At 55.0% G+C, this 12,705-nt stretch overlaps 1 protein-coding gene across 1 annotated transcript in view; it reads right to left on the bottom strand.

Annotated features, from left to right (window-relative positions):
- ATP2B4 (ATPase plasma membrane Ca2+ transporting 4) overlaps positions 1 to 2,720 on the bottom strand; it is an 86,477-nt gene extending 83,757 nt beyond the window's left edge. Inside the window, exon 1 of the mRNA XM_040985482.1 lies at positions 2,344 to 2,720. The gene's annotated coding sequence lies outside the window, so the exon portion shown is untranslated. The remainder of the gene's footprint in view (positions 1 to 2,343) is intronic.
- Positions 2,721 to 12,705: the final 9,985 nt, after the last annotated feature.

Here is a 12,705-nt window from a genome sequence, read left to right as displayed (position 1 = left end):
ACAGTCAGCTTTTCCTCAGCAGCTTGGGGAGCCAGCTTCCCTTTCTGCAGAACGCCAGAAAAGAACCTGTTTGGTTGCGGCTCCCACTCACTTCCCAAGTTCCCCCCTCCCCTCCAAGCCACCTCTTCTCGGTAAACAGCTTTCAGAGCTCAGGCACTGTGCTGGACGCTGCCAGTCAAAAGCAGCCAGGCCAACGGGGTCTCCTTAAGGCTCGACCTTGAATCTAGGAACACGGAGGTGGGAAGGGAAAAGGGCTGCGCGGGGGCCAGGAGGCAGGAAGCTCCAGGCTGCTAAGTGCTTTCTTCGTCCTGCAGCCGCCGAGGCAGGGCCCGGGAGGGTGGGGCCGAGCCGCAGGCGCGGCTGGCCGCAGAGACGGGCGAGAGGCAAGGGGGCCGTGGCTGGGCTGCAGCACCCACTCTCTGCCGGGGCTGCAGGAGAGCAGCACCCCCTACTCCCCACCTCGCCGGAGCAGGCGCCCCAGAACCAGCTCCTCAAGAAACAGCCCTCCAAGTCTACCAGATTCTCCCCCCTTCGTCGCCCCTGTGTCGCCGCAGCTCTGAAAACCGGCAGCCCAGCGGCAGCAACCGGACCCGCTGCTGGTGCCGGGAAAGGACCAGCGTGATTCGGGGCTTGCGCCTCAGCAAGATGGTGGCGGGCGGGACCGCTCTTGTGACGAGAGGCACACACAAGGATTCCCCTCCCCTCCCTGCTGAACAGGGCACCGTAGTCTTCGCCTTCCCCGCTCCCCAGTTCTCCTCTCCAGCCCAACTCTCCGGGGGCGGACACAGGTGCTACCTTCCCCGCACAGACTCCCGCAGGTTCGCGGGCCACAGGTCCTGGACCAGCCTTCCTCAGGACGACCTCTGCAGAGCTCCTTCACACCTTTACCAGAAACGGGTGGGGCGGACTGCTCCTCCTCACCTCAGCCTCTGGCCCTCACCTGGCCCGGGCAGGGACACCCCCAGTTCCTCCCCTCCTGCCAAGTAAAGAAAACCTCAGCGCAAAGGGGGCAGCACGGAGTGGGAGGGAGCTTTCCAATGGAAAAAAGGGAGGAGATGAGGGGCGGCTCTGGGGAAGGGCTTCAGACTCCCCCTTCCAGCCCGCACCCCCAGGAGGAGGAGGAGCCGACAGTCCCTTCCCACCCTCCACCGTGCTCCCCTCCTGGGCAACAAAGCGCCAGCCAGCTTCTTCCTCCGACAGCCTCCTGACGAGGCCTGCATCCCAGCTCCAGTCCCGCGGAGCACCGGTGTCCCCTCCTCTAAGGGGTGCAGCAGTCTCTACCTCGGCGCCCTCCGCAAGCATTTAGGGGCACCCCCGTCGGCTGAAGGAAGGAGCCTGCCTGGCCTTGCCTAGGAGCTTGGCAGAGCAAAGGAAACCCTTCCAGTCTTCAGTCCGCCACCACCCCAGCCGCCCCTGGGACGCCTCGCCAGCCCATCACTTTGCAATGACAAACTTTTCCCCCGGCACCCCCTTACCCTGGCTCCCCTCCGGCCAGCAAGGCGCGGGGCGGCGCCCGGGAAGACACTCCTACAGTTGGTTTGGGACACACACACACACACACACACACACACACACGCCGGCGGTGAGAGGGAACTCCCAGCTTTTTCCAAAGCTAATTATAGACGTGAGCGTCTGAGGATGTTTTGCAAGCAGCAGAAACTGCTGAGGTTTCTCTGCAGAGCAGGAGAAATTTCATTTGTGCACACCCCCAACTTCTCCCGGACTCCCCATCCCACCTCCACCCCGCTTTCCGAGACAGCCCCTCTCCCAAGTCCCCCACATATGCACGCTTATACGCAGCTCCTCCTTCCCGCCGAAGATTTTTGGCTCCCCCTGCCCCAATCTCTCTTTGGGGCTTTCGAGAAAGGGAACAGACGCGGAAAATATTTTTGCAACAGTTTTCCATTCTGCTCCTGGTTCCCAAGCCAAGGGGGAGGGGATAGGCAGGAGCGGATGGACGGGTGTGTGTGTGTGGGGGGGGGTAATAGATAATCGCTTCCTCCCCCCAAGAGCTTCATTTGGGTGTGAAAAAGGCATCTCTGCGCGCCCCTAGCCACCCCCCCCCCCGCCGCCAGGATCCCCGGACCGACCGGGACGAGCAAATGAAAAAGGCATCACTTGTTTGATTTTGGTGTGGTTCCGCAGAGCCGACCTGAGGCGAGGAAGGCAGTATTGGGCGCATCTGTGCGAGTGCGCGCGCGCGCTTGCTGGTGGTGGTGGGGACCCCCAAATCCTCCAAATCCAGGGGCATGGAACGGGCTAGGAAGACGGCACGCGGGGAGTTTCAGACGCCCGAGAGAGAAAAGAGAGCGTAAAGTTTGCAGACGTTACCGGCCAGCCTACCTCTCTAGCAACGATCCGGGCTGGTCCGCGCGGGACGCTGTCTTCGGGCAGCCATGCACGGGGCCGACGCCGGGCCGACCCTCCCCACTCCGCTCTCGCCCGGGCCGAGACGGCCGCCTCGCCGTTCCCGAGGCCGCCGGGGGGGAGTGGGCTGGCTGGGTCTCCTCCCCGGCCCTGCCCGGGCTCCTGGAAGAAGACGCGCTACGCAGGGGAGCTGGGCGGGGGCCTCGGCTCTGGCTGGCGTCCCAGGGATGCAGCCCTCCTGGCAAGTTCGAGACTGCCTCGCGACCCCCAGGGCTCCGGACGCGGCGTCAGGAACAGAGCCTCGCGAAGAAATCGCTTGTCATAGCAACGGCTCCAGCCAACTCGGGCCGGCCCGGGGTTCTCGGGCTCGCCCGAGCCGAGCGGGCGGGGCCGGGGGCGGAGCGCGCCGCGACGGAGGCGGAGCTGGGCGCGCCGCCAGACCCGGACTCCGCCGTTAAGGTGGCCCCATCCGAGCAGCGGCGGCGGCCGCCGCGGCTTCCTGGATTGTCTTAAAGAGGAATAGGAGAAGGGAGCGGAGCCCTCGTCCGCCCTCCCAGGATTCCTCCGCCCTCCCAGGATTCCTCCCACGCCCCGGCTCTCACTTGTTGAGAGAAAGAGCGTGAGAGAGGGAGAAGGAAAGGGCGCGCGCGCGCGCCAGCGCGAACGAGCCGAGCGGGCTGGAGGCGGGGCGGGCGTGGGGTTTGGGTGTGGGTGGCTGTGTGCGACCGTTGCTGGGTGGAGGAGAGAAAAGGAAGCTTCTGCAGGCGATTCGCTTCCTGCAGCGCCTACCGAGGTTTCAACACCTCTTCCTCAGCTTCAGGACCCAGGAACCCTGCAGGGTGTCTGTGGACACTCACTGGTACCTGCCCTCTGCCCTTCCGCCTCTGCTGCGCCCCTGCCTGGTGGTGTTGGGGGTGGGGGGTGCGGATCACGGAGTAGAAGGACCTGCTTGGGTACGCGCAAGGCGCGCACACACATACACACACCTGTCATAGTTGTCCCTCTTGCCCCAGCCAAGGACTACAGGAGCATTCCAGAGTGTTAGCATGTTTGAGCGAAAGCTTTGTAGCTGCAGAATGTTGCAGATAGTTTTATTTTCCTTTAGGGGAGCTGGTTAGTTTGAAAGGCAGAAAGACACATAGAGGCCTTCCATCTGCTGGTTCACTCACCAGATCCCACATCCGTCAGGGCTGAACCAGACCGAACCCAGGAGCCAGGGACTCCAGCCGGGTCTCCCGCATGGGTGGCAGGGACCTGTGGACTTGAGTCAGCAGTCACGGCCTCCCAGGTGTGAGGAGCTGGAGTGATGGGAGGCAGCAGATGCATACCAAACAGGACTCTCACCTGGCATGCAGGTATAGGATGTGGCCTCAGCCCTTACAGATTCAGTTGTCATCTGTGTTGAGGACATTGAGGACTGAGTGGCTGGACCAGGTTATGTGTCTGGTGCCTGATGAAGCCCCATGGGGAGGCCTCTTTAGCCTGATCTCACAGCATGTCTCCTCTTTCCTCTGGTCCACATTTCTGTCTTCCTCTGTACAACTCAGACCCCCCCCCGTGCACACAGCCAAAACACTGTTGGTCACAGCCCTGCTGCAGCCACACGCCCACCAGCCCTGCGCAACAGTGCCACCCATAGATGCTGCCTGGAACTTAGGGCTCCCAATACACACACGCACCCTCAGCTGCTTCACCAACGGATGGGTTCCCATACCCACCTCAGCAAGCACAGTCAACGCCTAGCTCTGTGCCTGCTGAAGGAAGGCACCGTGACACACACCTCCCAGGCTGACAGCATGCCTGGTTGGCTCCCCAACCCTCACAATAGGGTTTCAGAGAAAAGGCATGTGTGGTCAGACCGCCCCAGCCCACACCCTCACACACCTGTTCTTCTCACTTGGGTACTTGGGTCTCCCCTGCCTCACTCCAGGAGTTAGGAATAAGCCCCAGGGGTCTGGCTTCCTTCTGCCCATCAGCCACACCCCCACCCCCAGTTTCCTAGTGTTCGGGTCATTTTCCCCCCTTTTTTTTTTGCTCTCTTACCATTTCTCGATAATTCATATGCATCGTATTTTTGAGCCTGGGATGGTCAAATCAACAAAGGTAAAGTAATTGTTTTAGAGCAGTGAGGCTGGGCTAGGGACTCTGTATGGAACTGGGACAGTGCATATGGACGGGGAAGGGCGTGCTTGCTACCAGCTATCCTGGGACTAAACCCCGAATTATCCCCTGGCTCTGCTGTGCCCCTCTTCCTCAACTAAACGGGATGGGGGGGTGTTCTTTCTTCCAGGGCATTGGAGGAACCCCTTTTGCTCCGTCCAGCCCTCCCAGTGCCTCCAAACTCTCCCAGCTCCCCAGACTGCTCCACTGGAAGACAGAGCAGGTGCCTTGTGAGATTTGTGTAGGCCCTTCCAAAAAGCCTGGCTTAAGGAGCCTGCAGCAGCCACAATGGACTTGACGGAGAAAGAGAGTCAGTGGAACAGAGCCGGGGAGCCGATGGCTGTCAGGCTCCCAGCTGGAGAGCAACAACTTGACATTTTAGTGCCCAATGAGTGTCAGTTGCATCTTTATCATGAGAGAGCCTGTCTCTGAAATGGCTCTTTAAACGTATTAAAGTATATTTTAAGCTTGTCTGCAGGGGCTGTGCGCGGAGGCATTGCCTAACCGTTCGGTAAACTTGTCTTGGGGGAATAACAATTTAAGCCAGATGTGTGGTCCCATTAAAGGCAATGTCTCCTCCTGCTGCCTAGTGGGCAGGCAGGCAGGGAGCTGGGAGCCAAAGATGCCCATTCATGGCTGGTTATTGTTGGAGGGACTGGACCTGCTCCTCAACCTCCCTGGATTCCAGGGGGGCAGGCTCTGCAGGATGGGGTGTGGGGGAAGAGACCCTGAAGCTGTCCCCCTTCTGGCTGGTTAGGAGGCAGGCAGAGCCAGCCTTGATGGAGGCTCGGGGCCTCCTTTCTCTGAGAGCACTCGACTGACTGCGAGATGAGAGAAGAGAATTCCTGCACTGCTCCTTCCTCGCCCATTGCCCCTGTCAACAGGAGAGAGGAATGGGAGAAAGGGTGGCCGTCGACAGGGAGATCTGCAGGCCAATCTTTGCAGGTAACTGAGTCAGCCCTACAGCCTAGGTTTTCTGGAATCCCAAAACCTGGCTGCTTTGTTTCTTCCAGCAGCAGGTTTGAGGTTTACAGTCAGCAAAAAATAAATCTGGCTTTCAGAGTAAGCTCTAGGGGCCAGTGCCATGAAAGAGTAGGTTAAGCCTGTGCCTGCAGTGCCAGCATCCCATATGGGTGCCAGTTCAAGTCCTGGCTGTTCCATTTTCAATCCAGCTTCCTGCTGGTATGCCTGGGAAAGCAGCGGAATATGGTCCAGACCCTTGGGATCCTGCACTCATGTAGGAGATTCAGAAGAAGCTCCAGGATCCTGCCTTGGGCTGGGTCCAACTCTAGCTGTTGTAGCCATTTGGAGAGGGAACCAGTGGATGGAGGATCTCTTTCTCTCTCTCTAACTGCCTTTCAAATAAAAATAAATGAATTTTGAGTTCGGTCCTTGGGCTTGGGGGCAACTGACGCTCCCTGCAGTGTGGCGACTGTGGGGGGTGCCCCTGCCGGGTCGGACCCAATGCGGGGGACTCACGCCAAAGACACTGCCACAAGGCAGTGAACGAGTCCTCGGCCTCCCCCAGGGCGGCCAGTGCACCACATGGTGCCAGGCATTGCCTGCTGGCCGCCCGGAAGGGCAAACTCTGGGGTTTTCAAGATATGTAGTTGCTGCCTGGGGTCACTCATGACTAAGACTAGGTTGAATGTAGGTGCAAAGTGAATTTTCGGGTATTCTCAGTGACAGGGTCATGAAAGATTTAAGCAGGCAAGGGGACCAAGACCTAGTGGTTTGGGGGAAGTGTCCAGAAGATAATTTTAGTAAGACAGATGCAACAGCTCAATTATGAATACAGAGATGGGATATTAGTATAGAACATCACTGATCACCATATACTAGCCTACACCGAAGCTATGGATGGGGGCCTCTTTGGCAGTGTTGGGTACCATTGCCCGACTGAGTGTTGGAGTTGTGGAGTGGTCACATTTGGCAAATCAAGACACTCTCCAGCACACAAGAGAACTTGGGCTGGGGGTAGACTCTGTAGGGTTGTGTGGGCCCAACCCTTTGGAATACAAGTCCCCCGGGTTAGTTCCCAAGCTGGGGTTGCAATGGTCTAAGCTGGGTGTGACCACGCCATCTGCCATCACTCATGGGTAAAGGAATCCACAACAGTCAGGGTAGGTCAAGGCAGCAGCACCCAATTGTGCATCTTTAAACAAGATGTGGGGTGGGCCGGGCTGCCACTGGAAGGGGGTAGAATGGGCAGGGCTGTACAAACCTTAACTCACAAGTAACAACAGAAATCAGGTTGGAGCACAGCTCAGGCCAGGTAGGTCCTTGCACATACTGATCTGTGTGAGGCAGAGGCACTAAGCCACAGCATCCAAGGGGCCAGGACAAGTGAGGGGCTCTGCCAAGCGGAGACAGAACAACCACCGGCCTACACCTGCTCTATGGCAGGGCAGAGGCCCGGTTGGGGAAATAACGGGACACCCTAGCTGGGTTGAGTTTCCCACCAAGGAGCGCATGGGCTGGAACTGAGGCTACATTCTGATCAGGATACGATCGTAATCTCACTTGGCACAATTGTGGACTGGGATGGGAAGCACCAAGCCAGGCCAAATTCCAACACCATCTGGTGCTCTGGAGGACCGGGGAGGGTTGTGTGACAGACTAGGTTAGGTCTCAGCCCTTACTGAACCATGTGTGAGCTGGGTAGGGGTATGGAAGAGCCATGGCTGGGTTGAAATATCCAACAACAAGAACCAGCTTGGGTCGGAGGCCAGGCAGGAAAAGCCACTGTTCCTCCTAGGATAGCAGGCGAACTGAGTAGTGCTGGCTCATGGACCCACTGGTATGCGCGAAAACTGGCATTGGGAGAGGTTCTGGTGGAGGAGCCTGGGCAACTTCTCTGGCAGGACACAGTCCCATGCAGGTAAGCGCAAGAAGCACAATAGGGAACAACCCAAAACAGGCAATGAAAATTATCCCACTGGCATACACATGGCATGGGTTGGGGGCAGACCAGCCTGAATCTGTTCACATTACCTTCTGGTGAATCCGAGCACCAGAACAGAGTGTGGGTGGAGCCAGGTTCGGTTGCAACACATACCAGTACACAACAAGTAATGCCAAGGTGAGATGAGCCGTACCAGATGTGGCTGCAGCACACAAACAGCACATATGACAATCAGGGAGGAGGCAAAGCCAACAGGGGAACGTGGACACCCCTGCTGGATAACTACTTCCACTGGAAAGTGTGAATACGGATGGGGGCAGTTCAGACTAGGCAGGGCTATAGCACCTGTGGGCCTCACGGTGAGCTGACTGTTCTGACTGGTGCAAGTTAAAATTAGAGTGGGTTGAGGGGTGTTTGGGCTTAGCCACAGCGTTAGCTGGCAGAGGCTGGTACTAGGAGCCAATTCTGACAAGTCAAATGCCAAAACTACCTGGAGACTGCATACTCTAGGAGTGGGTGTGGCCTAGTAGGGAAATAGTGGGCACCTCCCTCAGGGTTACCACCCTTACTGGACAGCACGAAACCCAGGCTAGGAGCAGGGGTGGCTTGACAGAAAGGCACCTGCCAGTGGGTGTATGGGCTGGATAATAGGTTGGTTGGGTTGAACCAGGCTTCAATGTCCATTGACGTGTGTGAGAGCTAATTGGGATGTGGGACAGACTGGACAAGCCTGCAGTGCATACTGGCAAGCATGGGAACCAGGGTAGGGGGCAGAACTGGTAGGGGTTTTGGGGAGTCGCCCCAACTAGGCTGCAGCTCCAACTGGTTTGCATGAAGACCGAGTATGAAGTGGGTAGAATCGAGCTGGACTACAACACCCATTGGTTCACAAGGAAGACAGGGCTGGAAGCCGAACGGACCCAGTAATCGCAACGACCAGCATATGCATAAGCTGATTGGTGTGACGAACAGTGTTGGAGTCTGTACTAGCAAACTCACTCAAGAATCAGATCTGGGATCAACTCAGATGAAGTTTCTTTGGATATTTCTCGAACTGAACTGCTGATCTTGGAACCCCAACCATCAAGAGACTGTCAGCCAGTGGACTCTGAATAGGTTTCATTACGGTTGGGACGGAGAGATTGGCAGCAATCCAGAACTGATGAGCTATCAAAACTGTATGAGCAGGACCCTTGGAGCGCGCCTCATGTTGGGGATGGGGGATGGGTGGGAGGTAGGGTGGGGCTTTCCCCTTTGTTACTCCCCTAACCCTAGATACAGGACAAAATGATTATATTAGTGTGGAAACAATGATATTACCCACTTTCAAAAAAAAAAAAAAAAAAAAAAAGAAAAATATCAAAAAAAAAAAAAAGAAATGACGTTTAGAGCAAAAAAAAAAAAAGTGTTAATCATCAGACAGATCTTCCTCTCTGTCTCTCCTCTTCTCTGTATATATCTGACTTTCTGACTTTCTAATAAAAATAAATAAATCTTTAGAGAAAAAAAAAAAAAAAAAAAAAAACTCTGGCAAACAGACCTTAGGGTGGGAGAGCAAATAAAAGGAGACTGGTAAAAGGTTGATAGTTGTTGAAACTGTGAGTTCATTTTATTACTCACAATTTTAATGCATATTTGAATTTTTCCATAATAAAATGTTGAGTATTTGACCTAGTAAAAAAAAAAAAATAAATGAATTTTTTTTTCTTTTAAAGTAAGCTCTAGATGCACTTGCCCCCTGGGGTGGGACAGTGGGCCCCTGGTATCACTTGAAGGAAATTCAACCAGCAGGGACCAGTTGGGTAAGCCTGCACTCCATCTTGGAGTGCTGGTTGGCATACAACCTGCCCTAACCATCCTAACCAAAGCCTATTCCCTGCTGATGCACCTGCACCTGGGAAATCTGAAGAAGATGGTCCCAAGTTCTGGTGACCTCTGCCACCCACCTGGAAGGCTTGGCTGGAATTCGTGGCTCCTGGCTTTGGCCTGTCCCAACCCTGGCCATTGCAGCATTTGGGGAGTGAACCACAAGATAGAAGATCTCTCTGTCTCTTAATCTCTGTGTCTACCTTTCAAATAAATAAGTAAAATTTTAAGAAAGAAGGAAATATAATTAACCTTGTTTCTTGCCATCTGTTTCCCATAATCCCTCTTGGGGTCTTGCCATACTTCCCTTATTGCAAACCGAAGGGATCCCCATTGTGTGGGTAGAACTGCAATCATCCTCCCCAGGCCCCAAGACTGCTCTTCTGGAAAGTTCTGTGCTGTGCAGAGGGAGATTGTCATTTCCCTAGAAGTGCCGCCCCAACCTGTACCAGGCTGAGCTGGTCCACTCCTTTCCTGGAGTGTTTGAACCAAAGACCAAGACGAAACAGAGCTTTGATCCGATGGTGAACAGCAGGAAGAGTGAGACCCCTGAACGGATTAGAGAGGCCACATTCATGGCCATGTGGACGGGGCTCACCAACGGGAAGGAGCCATATCCCTGCAGAGAGGCAGGCCGGAAGGCCCAGCAGGAGCGTTGGCAGTGTGTGCGAGTGTGCCCTTGCCTTTCTGCCATGCCAGTGCCTGGTGTGACTCATTACACATGCACAGGCTACAGGAAGCTGGGCTTTTGGGTCACTTGTACCAAGTAATAGAGAAAGTAGTACAAACACTTAGAGCTGATGGCTGCCATGTAGATCCACTCATTCACCACACATTGCTCATTCAAGAAACATTACTGAGCGCCTGCTGTTTAATCCCATGTATGCTTAGTGAATGCCTACTGTTTCCACATCCACTGGGCCGCAGGAGAAGGTACACACCTGAGTGCTTACCCTGAGCTAGGTAGTACCTGTTAAAAGATGAGATATGAAGCTACTTCTGCAGACAACTCCAGAGAGTCATGACTTCTGACAGTGAGGAGAAAGTGTGTGGAAGTAGCTGAAAACCTTGCGAGCGGTTTTTAAACTGGTTTGGAGGGGATAACAGAGGGTGGTGAGGGGAATGATGTTAGTGATTTAAAACAGTTCGAGTTCTAGTTCATACGTTATTACGATATATGGTATTATTACGTGCAGCTAATTCCCGCAACCTGTTTCTTTATCGTGAGCTGAAAACACCTGGTTCTTTACCGTCAGCAACGAGGTATCTTAGGAGGTTTATTCCAGTAGGGCAGAAACAGGACAGAGTAGTGGGAGAGCAGCAGGAAGAAGGGAAGGAAAGGGGGGGAAGGGAGGCCGGAAGGAGAAAAGAGAGAGAGAGCCGCACCTGGGGCCTTTTGTCACTCAGGTGAGCCGGCAAGGTGTGGGGGCGGGGGTTGGGAGGGATTGCGGGCAGGCCCCAGGGGATTGGTGGCTGAGACTGTCACAGGTGATTGCCTAAGAATGATTGGTAAGTGGGCGGAGTTGAGGCTGGGGCTGGGGAGATTGGGGGTGGGATTCTCAGGTGAAATGCTCTATTGGTGGACGGCTGGAGTGGCGCGAATTTTGTGAGCTGTGAGGAAGAGGAAATGGCTCTGGGTCCAGGGTGAGACATTCGAATAACTCCTTACAAGTGATGTAAGCAGAGATCCAAACCGAGAAAGGAGAGAGGAGAAGCCTGGGAGGAGGTGTGGGATCTGTGGATGGCCTGGGCAGCCTCATCAGGTGTGTGTTGAGCTAGCTGGCCACGGCAGCAATGTGTGGTTTAGATGGGAGACCCAGAGATGGCGGGCTGGGGCCAAGCAGCTACAGCAAGTTTACCCGGGACACCGCGTCGACCTTAGCTGAGAGTTGCAGTGTGCCTCAGCCTGAACTCTGCCCCGGGGCTCAGACAGACTCCATCTAACAACATGGAGTCACTCATGCTAAATTTCCAACTCCTGAAACTGAAACCAAGGTATGACCTGACCTTCTGGGGAATCGAAAGAGAGAAATCACCCATCAGAATTTCCCCGACGGGTTAGTTTCTGTGAGTGTGAGTGTGGAATTCCCTCAGTTTTATCCCATACCAAAAAAAAAGTAACCTGTTGCTCAGGGACCAGCTGTTCTCTTGTTCCCTCTCCCTGTTCTTCCCCTTCCACAGAAGGTAACTGCAGTGACCAATCTGGGTTTTGTTCTTTGTTTCTGCTTTTTACAGCCTTTCTCCGTCTGAGAACCAAGCTCCTCTGCCTGACTCATCAGAACACTCACTCTGTTTTATGGAATCAACTGTTATTTGACTCTGGAATGGCAACATAATGTCACTCAAGACATGACTTTTGTTGTCCTTTGGTTTTTTGACCTGCGGAACTGTGGTCCTTGCCTTGGGAAGCCTCGGATCTGTTGTGAGGATGCAAAAAAAAAAAAAAAAGCTCCCAGTGGAGGAAGTGCCTCAAGCCAGGGCCAGGTGCAAACTGCAGGGAAGGTTAAGCAAAGGGGAAGCTGCAGATGGTTCCTAGAGTTGGGGGCGAGGTAGGGGGAGGGTGGGCATAGAGGGATTTTGAAATTCTGCCCAGTGCTTTTCTTTCCACTTGGCTGGACTGGCAGTAGGTGAAGGCTCACTCGACTGAGGCGTTTGAGCAAGTCACACCTGTCTGGTGACCTTTGTCTGTCTTTAGTGTTCAGAACACAAGGCCTGGATTCTGATGGGGGAAGAAACTTTATATTTCGGAAGAGAGAGCTTGGGAAACTACTACTGTAGCTGCAGGCTGGGCCTGAGGCCAACAGTGGGCTCTGACTGAGGAAGTCGGAGGTAAGAATGCTAGGTGGAGACAGAGCCCGAAGTCTTTGGATCTGACCAAGAGGGGCGGAGAAAGCGAGACTGTGGAATACCACTGGGAATCGCCCTCCAGGAAGTCCATGGTGAGGACTGTATCAGGAACCAAGTATGGAGTACCGGGTTTCTGGAAGGCAGCCTTCGGAAAAGGTAAGGACATTTCCTTCCTGGTGCTGTTCAACCCAGAGAAGCCAACAGCAGCTGGAGTAGAGCACTTGGCCACTTTTCTGCTGCAGGCACCTTGCTGGGCCTCCCTGGTGGGGGCGGGGCCTGGGGCTGGCTTCCGGCTCACCCCTGGCTGAGCATGGATGGTCATCTGTCCCTGACAAGCAGTGCTTTCAGTTTCTTCCACTTGTAGGGATTCCAGTGGAGAGACATGGATGGGCCAAGCTTTGCTGAGGTGGTTAGGCAGTGTGTCTGAGTCTGCAGGGGCGGGGACCCAAGTCAATTGGAGGATGTGTTCTCTGCTGGCTGGGGAGTTGGTCGCAGAGGACCACCTAGGCACTGTCTTTCCCTCAGCCCCAGAGGCCTTTGAGGCTCAATTCTTGTTCATT

Source organism: Ochotona curzoniae, unplaced genomic scaffold (assembly GCF_017591425.1).
Source record: "Ochotona curzoniae isolate NIBS_2020 unplaced genomic scaffold, NIBS_Ocur_1.0 contig_430, whole genome shotgun sequence".
NCBI classification, from domain to species: domain Eukaryota; kingdom Metazoa; phylum Chordata; class Mammalia; order Lagomorpha; family Ochotonidae; genus Ochotona; species Ochotona curzoniae.
The sequence above is the reverse complement of the archived record's forward strand: the minus strand, read 5'-3'. Positions and strand labels throughout refer to the sequence as shown.